This window comes from Nuphar pumila, chromosome 6, assembly GCF_984573655.1.
Source record: "Nuphar pumila chromosome 6, dmNupPumi1.hap1.1, whole genome shotgun sequence".
Taxonomy (NCBI): domain Eukaryota; kingdom Viridiplantae; phylum Streptophyta; class Magnoliopsida; order Nymphaeales; family Nymphaeaceae; genus Nuphar; species Nuphar pumila.
Window position 1 is genome coordinate 41,683,416 of NC_143254.1, and position 23,397 is coordinate 41,706,812.

General features: G+C 37.3%; 1 long non-coding RNA gene across 1 annotated transcript; it reads left to right on the forward strand.

Annotated features, from left to right (window-relative positions):
* Positions 1–20,395: 20,395 nt before the first annotated feature.
* Positions 20,396–23,057, forward strand: LOC149834712 (uncharacterized). The gene is made up of 3 exons (XR_016432559.1): positions 20,396–20,949; positions 22,104–22,227; positions 22,702–23,057. It is a non-coding gene; the product is annotated as an uncharacterized LOC149834712 (long non-coding RNA).
* Positions 23,058–23,397: the final 340 nt, after the last annotated feature.

A 23,397-nucleotide genomic window follows, 5' to 3' on the forward strand; every position in this document is an offset into this window, starting at 1 on the left:
CAGAGCCCCCAATGTCGGAGTCTTCGGCCTTCCCCCCTGCTACCCCAACCTTTCGATCAATGATATCCCGTTTCACCTAGCCATCGACCCACTGTTGTCGCCTTCGACCACCTGTCGTCAGCAACCACCCCAGTCTCACAGCCCCATGCAAGCGACCCCTTGACTCCTCTTTGCTTCTGACCACCTACCGTCGGCAACCCTGGTATCTCCTCCCGTCCGACCTCCAGTCAATGGCTCGTTGAAGTGTTGTTCGACCGCATTCGGCCACCTCACCCCGACCTTCCCCCTTCATCATCCTCTTCGTCTGTACGCAGACGACCATTGCCACCCTTGTCGAGGTAACTCGACCGATGTTCGTTGTTGCTCTCTTCTGTGCTCGCGTTTCGGCATCGCTCACCGACGACATCCCCCGTTGTCGTGGTCCTCCCGAGGTAAACCCTCCCCTCTCCTTCTTCTCCTTTGTGAGGGGTTGACCGACAAGGGAGCTGAGCCCCCTGTCGTCGCCTCTTGTCGGCAGGGGGTTAACCCCCTGCCTTCCTTTTGGAGTCGATCGACAGGGGGGTTGAGCCCACTGTCGTCGCCTCTTGCTGACAAGGGGACTGAGCCCCCTATCTTCACCTCTTGCCTACAGAGGGGCCGAGCCCCGTGTCGTCGCCTCTTGTCGACAGAGGGTTAACCCCCTACCTTCCTTTTGGAGTCAGTCGACAGGGGGGCTGAGCCCCCTGTCGTCGCCTCTTGTCGGCAAGGGGCTCTGTTCCCCCTGTCTTTGCTGGGTCGACAGGGGGGCTCTGCTTCTCCCTGTCCTTTTCGCTGTGTCGGTAGGGGTCTCCATCCCCCTGCCATTTGTCTTGTCGATAGGGGGTTCCTCTCCTACTGTCCCTCTTGTGCTTTCTGGCAGGGGGCGAGTCTCCACTTGCTTTTGTGTTTCCCGGCAGAGGGCGAAGCTCCCCCTACTCTCTTGTGTTCTTCGGCAAGGGGCTTTGTCCTCTGCCTTGTTCTTGCTGCCGGGCAGAGGTAGATCCCCTGCCTTTCTTGTGTCCTGCAGGGGGTTGTGCCCCCTGTCTTGATTCGTGTTCTGACAGAGGGTGTTCCTCCTATCTTGTTGTGGCAGGTGTGGCAGAGTGCCTCTGCTCCCTCCCCTGCCTTTCTCTATTCTGGCAGGCAGGGAGCTCTTGCTCCCTGCCTCTGCTGTTTGTTGCCAGAGGCAGAGGTTGCCAAGCAGGGATGAGGCCCCTGCCTCTGACACCCTTGTCTGCAGGATGCAAAGTTCCTGCCTCTGCCTTCTGCAGGCAGGAGGCCTTGCTACCTTTGTCCCTCTTCTGCAAGGAGCTAGGCTCCCTACCTACTCTCGTGTTTGGGGTCCGGTACCACTGGAGGTCTTACCAGACCCTCTTCTCATTTATATTACGACATATACTAACGTTCTAAGCTTTTCAGGTTGAACGGTGGATCCAACTTTCCTTAGTGGCTCGAGCTCGTGCTTACCTATGTTGCAGGCATACGAGGACCCGCAACCCCTCAAGGTAGGGGATTCTTGCATAAAAGGACAATGAATGGATAAATGCTAAATAAGCCAAGACAACTAAAAGAGGATGATATATATATATATATGTCTTTTAATTCAAGGACGCGGTTTCGTGATCATTGTCCTCTTTACTTTTCTTGCACTTTCCTTTCTGTTGTCACCGCGCTATATGTGCCCAGGCTTTTAATTCATGTCTTTACATTCAAGAACGCAGTTTCGTGATCCTTGTCCTTTTTACTTTTTGTATTTTTCTTTCTTGATGCCCCGCGCTTTATGCGTTTTGGCATTTACTTTCTGTCTTGTCTTTTCTGTTGCCCCGCGCTTTATGCGCCTTGGCATTTACTTGTATAGCTTTTTACTCTAGGATGCAATCCTGGTCCTCCTTTACGTTCTCACACTTTACTTTTTGCATTTACTTTAGCAGCCTCGCGCTTTATGCATCATGGCCTTACTACTTACTACCTTACTTTCTTGTTGTAGTCGTGCTTGCTTTTGCACTTACTTTATGTATGTGTTGTTTGTCCTTACTTTGTTGTTGCACTTCGTGCATATGCTTTGCTCGTGCATGTATTCTTATCTCTGTCATACGCTCCTTTACTTGCTTACGCTTATCGATCTATCGAGGTACAACTCTTTGCCTCACAAGTCATCTTTTGCACTTGCTTAGTCAGGATAGGATCTCATACCTCGTGAGTTGCTTACATAGTTGTCTGCTTGTGTGTTTCGATGGTCGAGGTATGATTCTATACCTCGTATGTGGCTTGTATATTTTACACTTAAGGTGTAGCTTCACACATTGAGTCTTGTTCTTCGATTTGCCACAACAATATAATGTGCACGGGTTTTCCCCTTGTCAGCTTGCACTCCTTAGGTGCAGTTTCGAGTGTATAGTGTATACCGTTTCACTTTTCTCAAAAGCCATGACACACACTTATGCACTTTAGTTCTCCAAAAATGATGGTCTTAGGTGCAAACCTATTTTCAAAGATGTATAGCTTTATAAAGCAGATTTTCGAAAGCCTTTTGCGAGATAGCGATTGGATCTCCTAAATTGATGTATTTGGGAGAGGTGTGTTACAACTTCAGTTCACCTATCCGATATGACTCGAATAACCCTGTTTAGGAGCCTGTGCACGAGTAGGGCAAGAATCATATCGAGGTACTTGCGCCATCACTTGATCAATATTACATCACTTCTGATGCGAGACCTAGTTTCTAGGCTTTCTAGTCAAACCAAGATAGTTGGCGCACTTCCTTCTTTCACGAGATTATTGTTGGATTTCTTATGAGGAATCCATACTCCTCCTTTTGTAGTTATACTCTTAGTCACGTACAATATGTTTAAACTACGAAGAGTAGAACGAAAGGTCTATAGTAACCTGGAATTGTGTATTGACACATTAAGCTAAATCCGATTATGTGGATATTCGCCTAATAGGCAAAATGCTTGTGATTGTCTAAAGGGCCCGAGCACGATAAGTTGGAACTTGAATGAGTTTACTATGGACTTCTGTAAAGCAGATGTGTTGGGGGATTTCCTGCGAGAGATCCTTACCCCTCTCATCGTGGTTGTACTTTTGAACATGTACGTTGCATTCTGCGGTGAGTAGGATGAGATGTGTGTGGTTGCCTCGAATGCGCAATGGCGTGTGTAATTCACATAATGATAATTATGCGCCTTCACAGGCAAGATACTCGATTGGGTCGAAAGACCAGAGCGTGTAGAATGAGAAGACGGTTAAGAAACCCCCCATCGTGCCCGTTGGGGATGATTCATCAAGAGAGAGGATGGATGATACAAAACTCTGATGGACAGGCCATGAATGGCTATTACAGGCAAAGGTCCGGCTTCCCCAATCATCAAAGGTTAGGGGAAATGGGGCTACCATAATTATCTTAGGTGGTAGTCGCGTGACACTTCTGTAGAAGATGGATGCATCTATAGGCTTAGTTTTGCGTTTGGGGACTTACTCTCTTGACTACTGGTCGTCTCCTTAGGAGCGGACTCAGTCAGTCATTCGAGGTATAATAAAATACATAGCATAATGGACCCCCGAAACGATCTCGGTTGTTTCTACGTTTTGCCTTGTGTGTACCCACAATGGTTTGCTCATAATAAGAACATGATATAACTTATGCACACGATTATGAGATGTGCGTGCTGTGATGTGACTTGATTGCTTGCTTGCTCGGTAGTTCAGTATGCTACTCGTTGAGCTATGCACGCCTGTTGAGGCATTACTCTAAGTTGGTTAAACTGCTTACGCAGTTCTTTGCTTAGTAATAACTAGCTTCTCATACTAGTTAAATGCTTATTTGTTGGTGTGCATCTCTTATGATTGATGTGATTGCATATAGCTCGTAATCTATGAACTGGTGGCAACTAGGACTGATATAGCCATTTGTCTTATAAACTGCTTACATATTATGATATAACTGTATAAGACACTATATTAAGTTTAACAAGAAATGCAAACATTATTGCAACATTGATTACATACCAAAAGACTTGTAAAACTGATGCCATCTTTTCACTCAAACTGGTCAAAAGGATTGAAGGTTCCAACATTGTAGTACACATCTGTAGGGTATTGCTGCATGTTAGAAATTACACAAGTTAGATATTGATAAGTTGCACGTAATGCCATTTATATGGAAAGCATTGTAATGTATTACATACTTGTTCATGTGAAGGGCTTGGTTGCTTTTACTTAGGGGGTGGTTGTTTCTTAGACCTTTTCTTGCCAACCAATTCTAGTGCACCCTTTGTCCTCCGATGACTGCGTTCAGAGGCAGGTTTTCTTTTGATACCCTTTGCTAGGTGAATTTGTTCATCATAATCTACAACATTGACTCTTGACTTGTTGAAAATGATGTTTACGTTTTGGCGCAACTTCTCATGCGGGTCACGAGAAGCATGATTTTCACCTTCATTGTTCGCTCTCATTTTCTTAGACTAGTCTTCATGAGCTGCAATAGACTGATTGTGAATTAACTACATATTTTCAAGTAACTCTCTTGACACTTTTCTCATGCATACATAGGCTTCTTCACTTTTAGATGTTAAATCTACAACATGCATAAGTGACCTACATAGTTGGTAATGGGAGGCTATGTGACACTTCTCATCAACACCGAATGCACTAACATTATCTGTATCTAGTAATTTAATTTTGGCTTGTCTCATCCATCTTTACATTAAATATGACTCAAGTATTTCTTGTATCGTTTCTTGATTAAGTGCCTTTAATGCACGATGACATAAAATACCTTTGAATTCATATATTTTGCAAGTATATTCAACTATTCCATTATCAACATTATACGTAACATGTGCTTCTTGCCTTTTCAGCTGCTCTTCGCCCTCTCATACAATATGATAGTTATGCATATTCTTGGTTTGCATATGCCCTTCTATGTCATAATTCATGACCTGTATAACCTCCTTCTTAATCCATTCAAATACAGTTAGTGTATACAGATCTGCAGGTCACATCAATATTTTCATGCCCAAAGTTACAGGGCGTGTTTTGAAGCATTTCACACATTGTTCAAGCTCATTCTGTCTAAGACCATCTATAAATAATTCATATTGTTCCATGAAGCGAAACATTGTTAAATATGAATATAAGGTTTTCTTTAGTGTGGCATGTTGTAAACACCCCAAATTTTTCATTTTTTTTAAAGATTCCCTTTTTGTCTCTAGCACTCACCTTCTAAGTTATTCAGAAAGACAATTGTGTAAATTTATATTCACTTCTCGGAGTCTTGGTTGAAGATCCAAAATCCAATTTCATTTTCCTACATCTGACCCAATCTCGGATCCAGATTAAATATCCAAATCCAATTATGAGCCCAATTCTCATATTTTCAATTCAAAATTTAAAAATACAAAATGGCTCAAACATTTCATCTAAATCCAGTATCCATTTGGATCCACTCTTCTTTTTTCCTCAATTTGAGATCCAAACTCAAATATTTACTAAAAATCTCGGATCCAGATCCGTTTGAAACTCAATTCTTAAAAAATTAATTCTGTTATTTCAAAAACCCTCTTTTGTAAAAACCTCGAATTTCAAAACAAATGTTTTACAAAAGCCTTTTAGAAACTTTATTCGGATCCCTTACCTCACATTTATAGGTTTTTTCGTTCAAAAGCATAAATTCTAGAAAAGGGGCTCTACCCTCTTTTCTAAAAACTTTTGTTAAAAGACCTTTTTGAAATTTTCTTAAACTGTGAGGGACTCCTTTTGAAAAAATCCTAACAACCACCTCTTATATAAACAACCGCAGGGGGGGGGGGGTCGATCTTCTCATCCGCTTCTCACCCCTCCACCTTGCATGATCCGTTTTCACCATCTCCATTCTCTACCTCTCGTATCCTCTCCCTCTTTCCCCTTTCCCTTTTTCTCTTCCTCTCTTCTTCTTCTTTCTTCCTCTGGTTTTCTTCCCAATTGGCTAAAGGAGGTCGACCATATAGTAGAGAGCCACGGTAAGAACCCCCTCTTCTTCTCTCTTTTGAACTTTGTTTTCTTGGCTTTTTGTTTCTTACTCCATTACAACACCCATTGTAGTGTCGATCTGCATATAGCAGCATCAACCTACATGTTGCAATAGCATTTAGAATGTTCCTATTCCAACATTTTGTTAGTTTTTTGCAATTTATTATCGAATTTCTCTTGCTTACATACATTTGAATATTTGTTCATGTTATTAAATTCAGAATTCCCTTGTAGCAACATCTATTTTGTTTTCCCTGCATCCCTGTGCTTTATGATTTCATCCATCGCACATTTGAGCATTCACTGCATTTCCTCTATGCATTTTTCTGTTTCATCATCACTTCTTCAGCCTACAATTAGCACCCAATCTTTTCATTTTCAAGTGACCTATACTCTCACTGTCATCATCATTTAAGTTTATGATAAGCCAAGTCCGCAATTAGCAACTGTAACATCAGATCATATTTGTGTTTAGCCTCATGATGCCTATATCTAAAATTTGTTGAGAAATGCCACGCAACTCTCAGATTCATCTTAGGGCATCAGTTGTGATTTTATGTTTGTTGATTTAAACTCCATCACACTTATCTTTTGTTCTATTTTGAGTCACTGCTCTGTACGTTCCCATTTTGTTGTCTTGCATCTTCCTCTCTTAGATTCAGGGTAGTCCATCACTTTGATTTCATTACAATTCTTCATAGGCATTTGTCATTAATATTTTGTAGCTTCATTTACTGTATTTGATCTTTTATTATCAACATCATTTCCTGTTACATCTAATCTCATTTTACTATTTGCCATATGGGTGGCGTCTCTTAGTCTACTGTATTTTCTTTTAAGTCAGTAATATGTCAGTAGCAACATTACAGTTCATTCAACGTCTTCATCAATGCTCTGCTCTTTGTCTCATCCATTCTCAATAGTTGACATTGCTGCGATTACCCGCATAGCCTCCATCATCATTGTTTTGTTTCATTGGATAACATCAGCATCACAGATATAGATAGTTTCGTTCATGCCTAAAGATCATCCCATGTTAGTTCTTTTCGAATGAGGTAGTTCCCCAATGTCACTGAAGAAGCTCTCAATGTGCAAATAGTGAGCTTAATCCAAAATCTCAGGCTTCAGAACATATACAATGAATCTAGAAGATCTTTTAAAATCTGTACATGGGTATGCTCTTAGGATTTCTAATCTGCTTAACATACCTGTTCTGTGGGATAACTCAATTAGATCAAGATGGTTTGGCATCCTCATTGATAAGATTGCATATTTCAGGGGGCCCTCTAATCTGTTTCTTTGGAGGTTCTTTAGAGAACAAGTAGAGAACTCATTTAGTTCTATAGGATGTAAGTTGTGAGATTTTCCATTTCCCCCAAAGGTCGAGATAAGCAATATGACTTAGCAGAGAAATTCAGGATCCGAACTCTAGCGTGAGGAGATAGCATATCAAACCAATTCCAAGGGACCTATTTCATCATTGTGTATGAAAAGAATCTGAGTTGGGGATGCTTAACCTTTTGTCATTTACCAAATCTCTTGGGCTCTTGATAAGCCTTGTAGGTTCAGGGTTATCATCCGACAGGTAAGTGTAGATAGCTAATTCCCTCACCAGATCTCTCTCTCTCTCCCTTTTTTTTTTTGCAGTGGATGAAATAGTTTCATAAAAGGATTCTAAGCAAAAGTAAAAAGAAAAGAGAGATCATTCACTTGTTGCCTTCATAAATTCTAGCCCAATGCCCCAGAGCCACCTTATTCTTCAGTGTATTTCTTTTTTTATGTGGTATTAAGGCTTCTGTTTTCTGATATAGATCACTTTGTCTGTCTTCAAACCTTGTTTTAGTCTTTTAACACCGCGGATAACACTCAGGTTGTTCTCTTTCCAGCCCTCAAGATGCAAGTTCCAGATTTTTGTTGAATTCTGAGTGATATCATGTTCTTTTTTTGCCGTTTGTTGTGGCTTTGGTTTCTGTTTGAGGTTTTATGTGATTTTTAGTGAAAACATGGTTTTATGTGATTCTCAGTTGCTACCCCCTACAAAAAAACTTTTTTTTTTGAGCTGAAGAAGGAGATTCATGGAAACTTGCTAATGGCAGTGTGAACACCCCAAATTTTTCAAAAAATTGTAAAAATGACCTTTTTGCCCCTGGTTTCATTTTCTGAGAAAACCAAAGCTAAATTTTGATCATTCTTCAGTTTTTCTGAATTAAAATCCATATCGATATATTCAAAATCAACTCCGGATCTGAATCCAGTACTTTAAATCCATATTTCCTCAAAATCCGGATCAAAACCCATTTCTGAAGAAATTTTCTCAAAATAGCTTTTAAATTCTCAGAAAAATTCCCTCTTGTAAATATTTTTTGCAAAAACACAAAAAATTAGTTTTAATCTTTGTTTTCTCACAAACTTTAAGATTTTATTCTAAAAATACAAAAAAAGTGAAAAATAAACTAAAAACCCAAAAAAAAAAATTGGGAAAAATTACAAGGAAAACGAATGATTTTTCAAGCTTTTGAAGCAATTTTACCAAAAACCTCATCTTAAACCACTTTTCAAAAATCTTTCTAAAAGCGGACCACCTTTTTGAAAATAAGGAAAAATTCTAACGGATTCTCTCTTGCGCCTCTCTCCTTCTCCCCCCATCGCAGATCCTCAACAAACCCTCTGATCTTCACCTTCCATCTCTAACGAGTTTTTCCACTCGAACCTTCCACTACTCCTTTAAAAGAAGGCCTCCACCACTTCTCAGGACACCCATCTTCACGCAGCAACTTTCCTTGAGCATACTTTGATCATCTATCTTTCTCCTCTGGCGTCGATCATCTACGTTCACGCATCCATTAAACCCATTATTATCGAGTTTTCTCTGCAAAATCCCTTACGATCCATCAACTTCATCATACCTTCTTCCTGGAAGACATCAAGTTCTCTATTGGATCCATCTTTTCCGGCAACATTTTCATACAATAGCTCGTCTTGGCGCAGGAACTCTTGAAGCTCCATTGATCTCCTTCATTTCCCCTTTGCCCCTCTTCTCATTTCCCTGGTGAAAGAAGTCCACCAGTTTGAAGCTCCAGCAAATCTTCGAATTGCGGATATTGATTTACAATCCACTATCATCGAGGATCGGTCTCCCTCTCTAGACATCTCTCCTCTCACGATCCGCTCTCCTCAGCATCTCTAAAGGACCAATCCCGCGGTATAGGATCACGGTAAGTGTCTTTCCCCTTCTTTGTTTCTCGATATTTTCCTGGTTCTTCTCCATTTTTTTTATCCATTAGAGCATCAATGTAGAGTCGATCTGCTTGTAGCAAAATCGACTCACACATATGCTAGATCGACAGAAACATGTAAGTTTCGACATCCTCTTTCCCCCTTTATTTTTTTTTATTTTGGTGATCCCCTTGTTACCGCATTATAGAGTATAGTTTTAATTTACATTTTGTTTTCTCATCTCTGTTTCCTCCGTTATGTCTGGTTTCCTGTTTCCCTTCTGACATTCAATCACTTATTGATTGGAAATTCTTGCTAGAGTTTCCTGTCCTAATCGGTTGCATAGGGTTGTCACACCCTCTGTTTCATCTCATCACACTTGTTCATATCTCAAGATTACACTGACATTGACCACCTGTTAGGAATTTGAGTTTTGTTGGTGTAAATTCTGAATATGGTATTGGAGGTCGGGACAACCATCTAAGCTCTATTGCCTGTGCACATAGCTAATAGAGGGATCTAAATGTTGATACCCCACAACGGATAATGGACTTTTGAAGATTTTATCAGTAACCATATCCTGATTTAGGAGATCTAAAGGGATAATCAAAACAAGGAGATTCGTCATTGTGGGCAGCAAAAGTTTTGGGAGGGTAGTTTTAAAAAGGGGCCATGTACATATATGATGTTTTGCCACACAGGAAATATCATCCAGAAGGTGGGTAGGCTGAAAGAAGGTGGGTAGACTGAAGAAGGTTGCAGAAAGAGACTGTCTCTTTATCCAACGAAAGTCATGCTTGGGTGAATGTTGATCCTGTTATTGAAAGGAGTTTGGTGGGTTTCCCGGGTATCAGCTAACAAAAATCTGGTCACACATTTCACTAATATCATTTTTTTTTCTCTTAGAATACATAGGTATATTTCTATGTTTTAGATCACCTGTATATTTTTCTTTGGTTTCCTTATGAGTCCATAACACCCCCTGCTGAAGATGTGGATTCCTGCATGCCTGTAAATATAGATATAAGAAGAGTAACAAAAGTTTAACTTCTGATCCACTGATAAGGATAGACTAATTTACTTTGGATTTTTTTTATTCAATCTAATCATGTTATTTTGTTTCATTTTTGTTGTATACCCCTCTAAAAATTCAAGCCTACAGCAGAATGACGAAAACATCAGATGGCTATGTTTATACTTGCTCATGCAAGAGCTGCTCGAGTGCCTGGGAAGGCATGTACCAGGTTTTGATCTAAGCTGGTAGTTAATCAGCTCGCTAATAATTCTTCTCAAAGCATCTATCAGAAAGATTTTTTTTTTAGCAAGAGTCTATCAAATAGTTCTCACGTGCTTTGATGCAGTCACCCACATCAGATTCGACTATTCATATTTATGGTTTTGATGTATTCATATATATCTTTATCTGTTTGACAGATAGCCATGAATTCACTGCTTGTTTTATTTCCATTTTTTTTGGCCCATGCAGGCGAGAAATACCTTTGAGAGTTAACTCTTCAGAATTTGAACCATGGCAGCAGTTGATGAATGATGCAAGTATATGCTGGCATCATATTTAACTTTTTTTTTTTGCCTCACGGAACACCAACTTCATTACCTTAAACTACAACAATGCCTAGCATTACTGTAGCGCTCCAGGCATGTGTTTCCATCACCTTTTGCAGCTTACAATACCCCCCTGCCGTTGTCTGGTGTACATATCTACCACCATACCTCCAACACATTGCCATCACTACCCAACATGTCAGCTGCAACTTCTGCAGACTTCAGGTTCGCAATGCACTTACCTACGGTAGCCCATGAAGTCACACAGCCCCTGTCTTTCTTGCACAGTTGCCTCCATCAGTTGACTATTATCAAGCACACCCTATCCATATCCAACAATGATGTCTTTTTTAAAATCGTTGTAATTTTGAAAAGATTTTTATATGAAAAACATGTGAAAACCAGACATCAAATAATAAAAACCGGTTCTCACTAGTGGATGAGACCGGGTCGAACTCAGGGAACGGGAATATGTTGTATTCAAGTACACAAGTCTAAACTAATCTTTATTGCCGAATTATTGAAATATAAAATGTTCAGAAAAGTAAAAACAACTAGCTATTACAACAAATGAATACCCTTCGCAGAGGGCGTAAAGTGCAATATTTACAAACCCAATTAAAATTCCTAATTCTAAAAATAAAAGCAAAAAGAAGCTTTATTCTTCGTACTTCGTGTCACGTAATCGCTTCCGCTCCACTCCTGTGCTATCCTGCACAAATTCAATGAACACGAGCAGTACACGAAAGAAAAACAAAAATTAACTAACTAAATGTTAATACTGAAATGACAATTCATTAAGAAATTTTAAGACTAATTGTAATATCAAAAACTAACAATATTTTCTTAACTAAGTAATACTAACTGCTAATTAACTAAGTAATCTAATTACAACTAACAGCTAACCTAATCACTATTATCAACACACTTCGTAAAAATCAGGGAGACACTTAGTAAAAAACACACATAAATCTCAGTGAATCTTAATAACCGCAACCTCTAGAGAAATCCAACTAAACACTCAAAGATCAACATACTTCCAACAGTGAAGGTTAAAAGAGAACTGCCATGAATTTTAGCAAAGAAACAATTCATTGAAAATCATTGATCATTTTTACTGAAAATTAACACATTATTGTAGTGAAGTTCAACAGAAAATTGTATCCGAACAATTACATTTCAGTAAACAAAAACATTAAATTTCAACAAATCCACACATTCATTGGCAATAGTGAAGCTTAACTAAAAAACATTTACAGCCTGATAACTCTGATGATTATCTCAGATTAGTTAACCGAATCAATTATCAGAAAAGTAAAAATCAATAACCGAATCAATTAACTAACTCATATTTGAATGTAAATCAGATCTTGATTCTGCATTTCACTAACAAGATTTACATATAACTGTGTAACAACACGATCAATAGTTTCTGTGGTGACCTGCCAGAATTTGCAAAAATTCTAATGAATTCAAACTCAACTTCAGTTATCACAAACTTCAGATTTCATAATAGTGATTCACAACAGTATCCATTAGTTCTCACTCTCTTCCGATAACAATGACAGAGCACCCTTATTTGAAATCCAGTATTTAGATCATTCACCAGCACAACAGAAATTTTGATCAGAAATCGGAAGTCCTTTTTATCGATCCAGATGATCGACCAACACTCAGCCGTAATGTAACTGAAATCAATAATCAGATTCTCTCAAACATTGGATTAAACCAAAAATAAGAGGAATTCAATAAAAAACAAACTGATCTTAGTAATAATTTGAGATTAGGTGACTGATTTATGGAATTTAATCGATCAATACATGTAATCTAACTTGAATCTAAAACAGGAAAATCAAAAAGAAAAAAAACATGCGATCTGTATTTTTTTTTCTTTTCGTTTCACACAGAAATCAAAAACAGAATTCGATTAAAAATGAAAAAGAACAAGAAAAATGAAGAATCGGAAGAAGAATAAGAGAAAAAAGTATAAGAAGAAGAAGATGATGCAGATTAGGAGAAGAAGTAAAAGAAGAAGAAGAAGAAGTAGGAATCGGAAGAAGAAGAAGAAGAAGAAGAAGAAGAAGAAGAAGAAGGAGAAGAAGAAGAGGATAAAGAAGAAGAAGAACCGAAGAAGAACTGAAAAAGAAGAGAAAGAAGAAATCGGATGAAGAAGAAATAAAGAAGAAGAAGAAGAAAAAGAAGAAGATGCAGAACACTCAGCACTCACCGTGAACCTGAGGGTTAGAGAAGAATGGCCGGCCTCCTCCCGTACGCCGCCGCCGTTGCTGGAATTCTCTCCACCGGAAAACAGAGAAGAAGATAGAAAGAGGGAGAAGGGGAAAAAAGGATCAAGAGAAGTGGAGAGGAAGGAGAAGAAGAGAGGGCTGCAGCTCAGGAAGGGGGAGACGATCAAAATGTTTGCCCCTTTTCGGTTTTTAAAAGCCATTCAAACCGGTTCACCGGTTTGAAACAGTTTTATTTTGAAAAGCAAACCGGTTAAATCGGTTTGTGTTTATTTTTGCAATTTTCAAAAATAAAAAACTATATACCAGTTTGTTATAAAATTTTCAAAGATTTAAAAACAAAACTTATTTATGAAGAACTAAAAAAACTATTCTAAATTTTTTTTTCTTTTCTAAAAAAAACAAACACTTAAAATGAAAAAATATTTTTCTCTATTAATTTTTTTTATTTCATTTTTAATTGCAAACTAAAACTAAACTACTATGAATATAACAAAAACTAAAATATGCATAAAAATGTAAAATAAAACTATTTTTCATGCATTTTCTATTTTTAAATCATTTTAGCACATTTACTCGAAACTAACATAAAATTGGGTTTTTAAATCATTTTCTCATGAAATCATGCATATTTTTATATGAAAAATCTCTAAAATATATGCATGATCAAAAAACATTCTGCTGTTGCCACCTTCCATTTCACCCTTCCCTTCATATTGCCTGCTGTAAGTATCTCAAACATCATTCAACTGTTGCCAATAGCAATCCATGATCAACGCTATTACCCTTAAAAACCACCTGCTGCATCTTTTGTAGCAAAATAGTGTTCAACTACAGCATACAGTCTGGTGCTTATAGAGCTTTCCTGCGTTTCCATCTCTTACAGTAGGAAGGTTGTTGAATTTTTTTTTTTTACTAATAACATTAGAAATTGTTGTTAAACCAGAACCTGTAGATGCGTCAGTGGTAGCTACAGCCAGTATAAGCATTACATTGATCTGTATTGCTATGTCAAAGGTACCGGAATTTGGTTCAAGACCATTCAACCAATAGCTCCCAATACCCCTATCACCAGCTACCCATCATTATATTGAAATTTCAACCTTCAGCAATCACCTGTAATATCCTGCCTGTTGTCTCTGCCATATCATCCCCACCATTTATTCACTCCCTCACATGTCTTCATCTTACTGTTCACCATCACTTCATTAGGTCACCACAACACCTATCTTGCTGCCATTGTTTTTGCGGAGAATCTGTCACCAACACCATCTTGTCTACAACCACCCTGTGGCTATGTCCCTGCAGTCCCATCAATCCCTCCATTTGTGGTAACCTGTCACATATTTACAGCAGTGCCTAGCACTGCTGTAACCATTTGCATATCCATAGCAGTGCCCATGCACTGCTATGATTCACGCATCTACCATCAAGGCCCAGGCCTCTTCTCTAATGCTTGCATATCTGCCGATTTTTCACATTTGCTGAATCACTGTGTGTGTGTATGATATACCATTCACTACACAATAAACAAGCTGTGTAAAGAGACATTCTCTCATTTACTCCAAGGCAAAATTCTGAATGTCTTTTTCATATGTAGCTTCTCGTTTGATGTTCTGTATAAATATCTATATGTCCATACCCACATGTGTATACATATATATGTGTATCTATATATATATGCATATATATATACATACATATCTATGTATACCCCTATATTTTCCCAAATTATTGATATATATACATCTACCTATACATATATATACACCCATATGTATATATATGTGTGCATATGTATTTACATATATGTGCCATTTTCCATCCTTTTCATCATCCATATCTTTTCACTATTTGGTTTCCATATGATATATGTGATTTTCCCTTCTCTTTTCATTACTAACCCGGTTGTTTTGCAGAAAATATGTGGATAAAGTTATTATTTGAAGTTGTAAATTTGATTTTATGAGTTGTAATAGCTAGACCTTAATGAAAATTTACATTTCCTGCTTTTGGTAGAATGAATGAGCATTGTAAACATCATAAATTGTTTGTTTTCATGCATTTTTTTTCTTTATTTCTCAAAATTCTCACAATGGTAAAACACGAATGGCACGTGCACCATTTCGTAAGAGATAATAAATACTAAGTTGATGATCCACATCAATGGCCATAGTCAGGGTGTGGACAAAACTTAGCATTTTTATCTTTTACAAAATAACATTGGATCCACACTGGATCCATTTTCAAAATTCATCATATTTTCCTAAAATATTTTCTTCTTTTATCAGAATTTAACTTAAAATTAACTCAAAATATATACCAATGGTCATAGTCAGGGTATATTGAGGGTTAATTTCATTTTAAATTCTCTAAAAGCACCAAAAAGGTATTTTATCCTTCATTTGAATTTAGATATGACTATTATATAATACATTCAATGACCATAGTCAGGAGTGTATTATATCATTAATCTTACTTAAATTCATTTGAAGAATGAAATATGATTTTCAAATCCAATTTCAAACTTATTCAAATTCATTCATCATATAAGATAGAATTGCATCATATTTTCAAAACTTCCTTTTTAAAATTCCAAGTGATTCTTTTCTTCATTTCTCATATCAAATATGGATTCAAATTCGATTCAATCTCATTCTTCAAAGATTCAAAATTCTATTTCAAAGTCCAATTTGACTTTGAAATTTCAGAATCATCTTTTGTATTCAAATTTCAAATCTCCAATATAATTCAAAATTCAATTTCAAAGTCCAATTTAACTTTGAAGTTATCTTCTGATCCTCTTATCTTCAATCAAGGTTTGGATTTGAATCTCAAAACTTAAAATTTTAAATTCAATCTGGGTTTTCAAAACCCAGATCCATCATTAAAGGTCCCACTTTGGGCTTTCAGAATCCAAATCTAAAATTAGATCCTAAATCCCCAACTTGGATCCAGATTTTCAAGTACAACTCCACTTTTGGATCTCAGATTATAGATCCAAAATCCATTCTAGGATCCAAAACCCTATTCTACCTTGGATCTCAGACTTCAGATCCAATTCCATCTTAGGATCCAGAGTTCAAATCCACCTTTGGATCTCAGATTACAGATCCAAATTCCACTTAGGATCTAAATCCTCATTCTACATTGGATCTCAGATTAAGATCCAAATTCCAATTCTTAGGATCCAGAATCCAATTTTACTTTGGATCTCAGACTTCAGATCCAATTCTATTCTAGGATTCAGAACTCAATTCCCCTTTGGATCTCAGATTTCAGATCCAAAATCCATTCTTTAGGATCCAGAACCCAATTCACCTCGGATCTCAGATTCAGATCCAAAATCCATTCTAGATCCAAAATCCAATTCTACTTTGGATCTCAGACTTTAGATCCAAATCCATTCTAGGATCCAGAATCCAATTCTACTTTGGATCTCAGACTTCAGATCCAATTCCATCTTAGGATCCAGAGTCCAACCCTGTCTTGGATCTCAGATTTCAGATCCAAATACCATCTTGGATTCCAAATCTTGAATCCAATTCCATTCAAAATTCCAAATCCAAATTCCACTTTAATTCAAATCCTTAAAACCAATTCCATTTCATTCCAGATTTCAAATCAAGTTTCCATTTCAGATCCTAAATTCAAAATTCAACTTTGAACTCTATTCAGAATCCAGATCTTGGATTCGGATTTTATATTGAAATTCCAACTTTTAAATCAATTCCATTTCTTAATTTTATTCAGATTTCCCAATTCCATCTTTCTTTCTGATTCAATTCCATTTTCATTTCTATTCTGATTCAAAGTCCATTTATGACTTTGAAAATTTCTTTCTTCTTCTTTTATCTCAAAACTTCAAAAATCATTTTCCAAAATCGAGATTTATTTTCCCAAGCTCTTGATTATTCTAAAAACTTAGAACTTTAATCTTAAGTTCTAAGTTAGAAATCATTTCTTCACTTTATCAGATTCATCTCAGAAACACTTGGAAATTCTTCAAAACAGTTTCAAAAAGAGCATACATCTTTGCATTTCGCACAAGCATGATTCTTTGTGCATTTAGACTTAGAATAATTTCTTAGATAAATTCTTAGCAAAACAAAAGGCATAAAATTCGACCCTTGGTTCGATTACCCCTGGTAAAGGCGCCAGGAACGGTCAAACCTCGTACCGACGAGCGGATCCCGTCTCCCAGTTTTCCCGCAAATATTTCAAAAATGGAGGTGAGTTATTTCAAAAATTTTCAAAATTAAGGTCAAGTGAGACCCGCAAAAGAATTCCTCTTCTTCTTTTCTCTTCTTTTCTCTTCTCTCTTTCTTTCCGTCTTTTATTTTCTCCCTTCAAAAAGGAGGAAATAGAGGTTGGAAAGGAAAAGAGAAGGAAGAGAGAGAAATACACAAGAGAGGAAAAATTTTGCGATGATCACAGGCAGGCTGGTTTCTCTTGACTTAATACTAATATCTCATTTTATGGGGCATAAATGTTCTTCTTTGTCTCGAATTGAACTTATTTTCAGATCTTAGTGGAGGAGTTAGTGAAGAACGTGGAGCAACTTTAGTGTTTTCAGGATATCAACCTTCCCATTTTTCTTTTAAAGTTTCTCTTTTCATCCAAAAACGTGTTTTAGTCATATTTTTTTTAAAGCTTAGTGTACGGGTGATCTGGTTTTGGACTACAATGGGACTTCTTTCCCTGGTGTTAGGTTCCATGTTGATGGTTTTTGTTAGTAGGATTGGTGCTAATTGGGGAACCCAATCTTCCCACGCTTTGACTCCAGAGATTATGGTGAGGCTATTGAGAGATAATGGGTTCAAGAAAGTTAAGCTATTTGATGCAGACTCTGGAGCTTTGACGACATTGGAAAACACTGAGATTGAAATTATGGTTGGTATTCCAAATGACATGTTGGCAACTCTTGCAGGCAGTTTAAAAGCAGCTGAAATCTGGGTTTCCCAGAACGTTTCTTCTTTTTGTTTCCAAGAATGGTGTGAACATCAATCTTGATGGTTGGATGCTGGAAACTTTTTGCAATCTGATTCTCGATTACTCTTTTTTTTTTTACCAACAATAACAATATGGTGCTTTTTAACTGATTAGCTTATGGAAATGATTCACTAGTACAGTGCCTTTGCATATTACCTGCATTTGTCTCACTTCCTGCACCCCACCTCACTTTCACTTGCACACCTGTTGCATCTTCACTTACTCACTTCATTGCATATCAACACAACACCTATGCACTTACTGTAGTCATTCCACTGCATACCTGCGCAACACTTTCACTTCCTCACTCCTCTGCACATCAATAAAGCACCTTCACCCTCACTCCCTGCACCTGCATCCATGTTCTGCTGATTCAAAATCAGATGCATGTTTGAGTTGAAATTAGACTTCTGATCAATGAGGAAATACATGCTTTGTTGCTGTGTGAAACCACCCTGGTTTACTGAGTAAGAATCCCAAGGACTTACTATAAAATTGTTGTGATTTGCTGTAAAGAAAAGAAAACCCTCTTTAGGCATTGCATGAAGCCAACTTACTGCGCAATGTACAACCATTTTAAGAAATCGATTTACCAAAAATCAATTGGCAAATCAAGTTGTTGTGTTGTTTTGCTGATTCACCTTACTTTTGCTAAAACCAATGTGTTGGCTGAGATTATCTTGTTAGACTGTGTTGGAATCATCTTGACACCATGAGAAATTCATTAGTTAAAGGTCATGTAATTTTTTTGGCTAATGTGTTGAAACCAATGGGTTGATGTTGCCAAAACCCACCTGCTAATATCATTAAAACTCATTTGCCAATATCACGGCAAATCGACTTATGGCAGTTGAAGATAATTCACAAATTTGGCTTGCCCTTCATTCTCTGCATTTCATCTCTTCTGTTACACTACAATGCACATCAGTATATGCATTCGTTTCATCCTCCAAAACATTACTTATTGTATCATATTTTATATCATAATCATCCATGCTCATTACAGTGTAGCTGCACCCCCCCTTTTTTTTGTACATTATTTTGTGGTCTAAATACATTATATAACACATCATCCATGCTATATCTTCATCCAGCACTTCATATCATGTTTAGTTGCATCATAACCATGCTACCTGCATGATCTATGTGTGGTGCAAAATCTGCAATTTGGGTCATCCTAAATGCATACATTAGTATTACATTTCCTACACTTCATTCTACCTTTAGGCATATGTATTTCTCCATCAACATAAGCATTGACCTTAGGTATGCATATGCATTCTTCATTTAGCATAAGCATCATATTTAAGTAGATGCATATGCACTCTTCATTTAGTATAAGCATTGCACATAGCCATATGCATATGTATTCTTCATTTAGCATAAGCACAACACTTAGGTATATGCATATGCATTTCTTCATTAGTACGAACATAGTACTCAGACAAATACATCTCATTCATGCATATGCATTGCATTTTCACATATGTATATATATTTCATCTAAAGCATAAGCATGATCATATGCATTTAGCTTTAATACAACATTTTCAATCTTCCTCTATATCTTGTATATTTTGCCTTGTGCTAACTCATATTTGCAGGAAAAACATGGAAGATTGTAAACACCCTAAATTTTTCAAAATCTTTTAAATATTCCCTTTTTGCCCCTAAATTCATTTTTGAGCAAATGAGTCATTTTTAAATCTAAATTCCAGTTCATTTCTCAAGTTTTACTGAAATTAAATTTATTTTATATGTTTAAATTGATTTCGGATCTGGATCCATTGTCCATATCCAAATCCGAGTCTCATCTTCCAAATTTTAAATTAAAATTACAGAAAATACCAAAAATAGTTTTTTTAATACATATAGCTCGGACAGTCCATCCAACATCCGTTTGGATCTATTGCGTTGTATTTCTCGATTCAAGTTCCAAGACTCGAACATTTTCTCAAAAACTCGGGTCCAAACCCATTTTTCTGAAGAAATTTCCCCGAAATGGTCGGAAATTCTCAGAAAAATACTTTTTGTAAATATTTCTCAGAAAAATACAAAAAATTAGTGTTTAATCTTTGTTTTCCAGTAAAACTTTAAGATTTTATTTCAAAAAAATACAAAAAATTGGAAAATGCAAAATAGGAAAGAAACCAAAATTAGTTTTGGTTTGAAAAACCCCATCTAAAACCATTTTTTTGAAAAACACTTTTTGAAAAGGACCACCATTTTGAAAATTCTTTAAAAACGGAGTCTCACTCTTTGATAAAAAGCTTTTTAACAAAACTTTTTATAACCCTCTCTCTCTCGCATACTCTCGGCCCTCTGACCGCTTCTTCACCCCCTCACCCGTTCTTCACCTCTTGACTGCATTTTTCTCATCCAGTATAATCCATCTGCTTTCACTCCATCAGACTCACGCATCTTTCTTTCACAATCGGCCTTCTCTTCTTATCCTCTTCCTGGAGTTTTCTCCCCTAGTCGGCAAAGGGATCTTCAGTCCAGCAAGAAAAGCAGAAGAATCCCTCGTAGCTGCAGGAGTCGCCTCTCCCTTTTCTCCTTTGTTATTTCTTCTTTTTATTTCTCTAGCTTTCCCTTTCATCAACTGAAGAAACTCCATTCTACCAAAGTTTTAAGCAATCCTAAGGAATATACAGGATACCGGCATCCCTTCCTTCAGAATTTCAGTGATCCAAAGAGCCTTGCAGCAGAGCTAAGCAGAATCAGATTTCTTCTCTCAAATCGCCTGGAGGAGTCTGATCTACTATTCATCTCTCCTTCCCTCCTTCAAAAACCTTGCAAGCCAATATTCCAAAGGAAGCACCTCTTCATTCTCAAGTTGAAGCCTGAAATCCTCTTAATAATAGAATCAAGATCGAAGGAGCTTCAACCTTAACGACAACAGCCAAAGGTAAGTACCTTGTTTTCCTTCTTCGTTCCCTCCGCTCTTTCCTGTTGTGTGTCTTTTTTTTGTATTTCCACGATATCCATCCTCTCTTCAATTCGTTTTTTTTTTAAGGGGCAACTTTGCATTATCGACCTGCTTATTGCAGTCTCCATGATGCATAATGCAATAGCAAACGTGGCTTGCCTCTTAAATAACTACTGCATCTTAAAGCTACAATGGATGGCGTAATCCATGCCTTTATTCAACATATTTCTTTCATTTTTTTTTCTTAGTCCAGTTTCCTTCAATGATAGTTTTTTTTTTAGATCATTTCTGGATTTTTTTAATTTATTTTCATATTATGCTTTGTACTTTGTTATGATTTAATACCAATTTTTCATTCATGTCTGCATTTTTTTTATTTTGATTTGTTCCCTTTGCAATTTCACTTCAATTTCTTATCGTTAACATTTTCCCCTGTAATTTAGTTTCCAACTTTGATTGGCATTTTCTGTTCTTCTGTTGTGTTCCCTACATATACCTTAGTACTTGATCTATTTCAGCATCCGACTTGAGCATACATATGGGATGGTCTGTAAAACCCTACGTCAGACAATATAAATTTGCCCACAAGTCCTCCATCTGGACTTCGTTACTAAAAGCTATTTATTCCTTGGTTAAACAAGCAACCTGCTCACTGGGGCAACAATCCCAGTTTCCCGTGAAAATGAGCCAAGCTTCTGAGATCAGGCCCGATCATATGGAAAAGTCTGTTATAAGACCTGGAACAACCTGCCAGGACTTGTTTATTTTATTTTTTTTAGCTTGAAAGTATGTCATTGGGGAATGTCAACGGTGGTGTGAGGTTATTCCTCAGAAGTCCTACTGGGCATCTTAGAGTTCACTGGCATATCAGGCTCAGATCATATATCTCATGGTAAGGAGGTTTGAAGGGATCATTTTCCAATAACAATTCCCCATCGTTATCTCAATCAGATTCGATTCTGAATACTCTGTCTGATCTGAAGGGCTGACCAACTGTGTAATCTATCCAGTACAATAGTAATAAAAAATTTCTAGAATTGCTCCTGAGGTCTCGGAAGATGAAGTGATAAGGACCCAAAATCAACTGAAGTCAACTTTCCTGCTCTATATTGACGGAACAAGTGCTGTTGCAGAAAACAATGGACGACAGATGCTGACTTATGGAGGTCACTCCCATTTTTGGAACTTTTCTCAAGAGTCGATGCTGTGGATGTAGGTACTGTCAAACAGACAATGATGCCATTAATTGTCGATAAGGTATAATTCTTTTGGATCTTTCATCTTTACTATGAAAGTCTAGAAGGTAATCGTATCAGCAAATCAACGACTCTCGATAGATGAATGGCATGGGCCTAAACTGTCCCATGACAAGTTTAAAAATGATCTTCTGTCCTTTGAAGCCTAATTTTCTTTCATTATTCTGTCTTTTATCGATATTTCATCCCTCTCATGTGTGCCAATTGTGGTGTTTAGGATATTACCATTGTTGGCATTGGCCCAATTCATCAGTTGCCAGTTCATAATTGGTTTTATTCTCAAACTTGTTAATGAAGATGCATGATACTGATATGAAGAGTTTTGGTTGTCCTGATGGTTTTCATTGATCAAAGGGTTATAACATCAAGAATCATATTTGTGTACCAACCTTGGAGATGTCCCCATGTATTGTACAATCTTGTCCTTGTTATCTCCTGCTAAAATTTTCATATCTATGCACATTTAAACTACCAGGACACGTAGAAGGAATTGCTATCTCAATCAGAGTCGAGTAAGAATGCCCTATCTGATCCAAAAGGTAAGATCCCAGATCCCCTCATATAGCTTTCAAACTAATAATACCATTTCTGTTTATTGAGGAAAAATTCCTGAATATTTTGAATTCATTTTACTTGTTGTATATGGATAACATGATTCATTGGGGTTTCAAGCCAGATTTTTGGGTTTCATTGAAAATACGTTGACGTGCTAGTTTTTGCATCATGATATATGTTTTACTAATTGAATGTTGGTCTGTTATATGTTGTGTTCTCTATCCATAAATTTTTTTTTGTGTGTCTTTCTGTTAAAATATTTGGGTGAGGAATTAGATGTGCAACAGCCTTTTGCCTAACAGTAGGCAACTTTGGTTAATATGGGCAGATTAAGGTATAAATGCTATACGATGGACTGCCTCTTTTGCGGTATCTCCATGAATGCAGTCATGTAGTAGGAATGACAACACTCTTTACAATCATGAATCTAGGCATTTGGTGGAAATAAGCAATTACTCAAAAAGATGTTCACTGATTTTCACATCTTAAACAGAAAATGCCTATCATACAGAGGATATTGCATGAATATAGCAAATGTTTGCATCTTCTTTGCAATAGGGAGTGACAACTGGTCGAAACACTATTGTGGTTGTTTCAGTAGAGTCTCTATATTTTA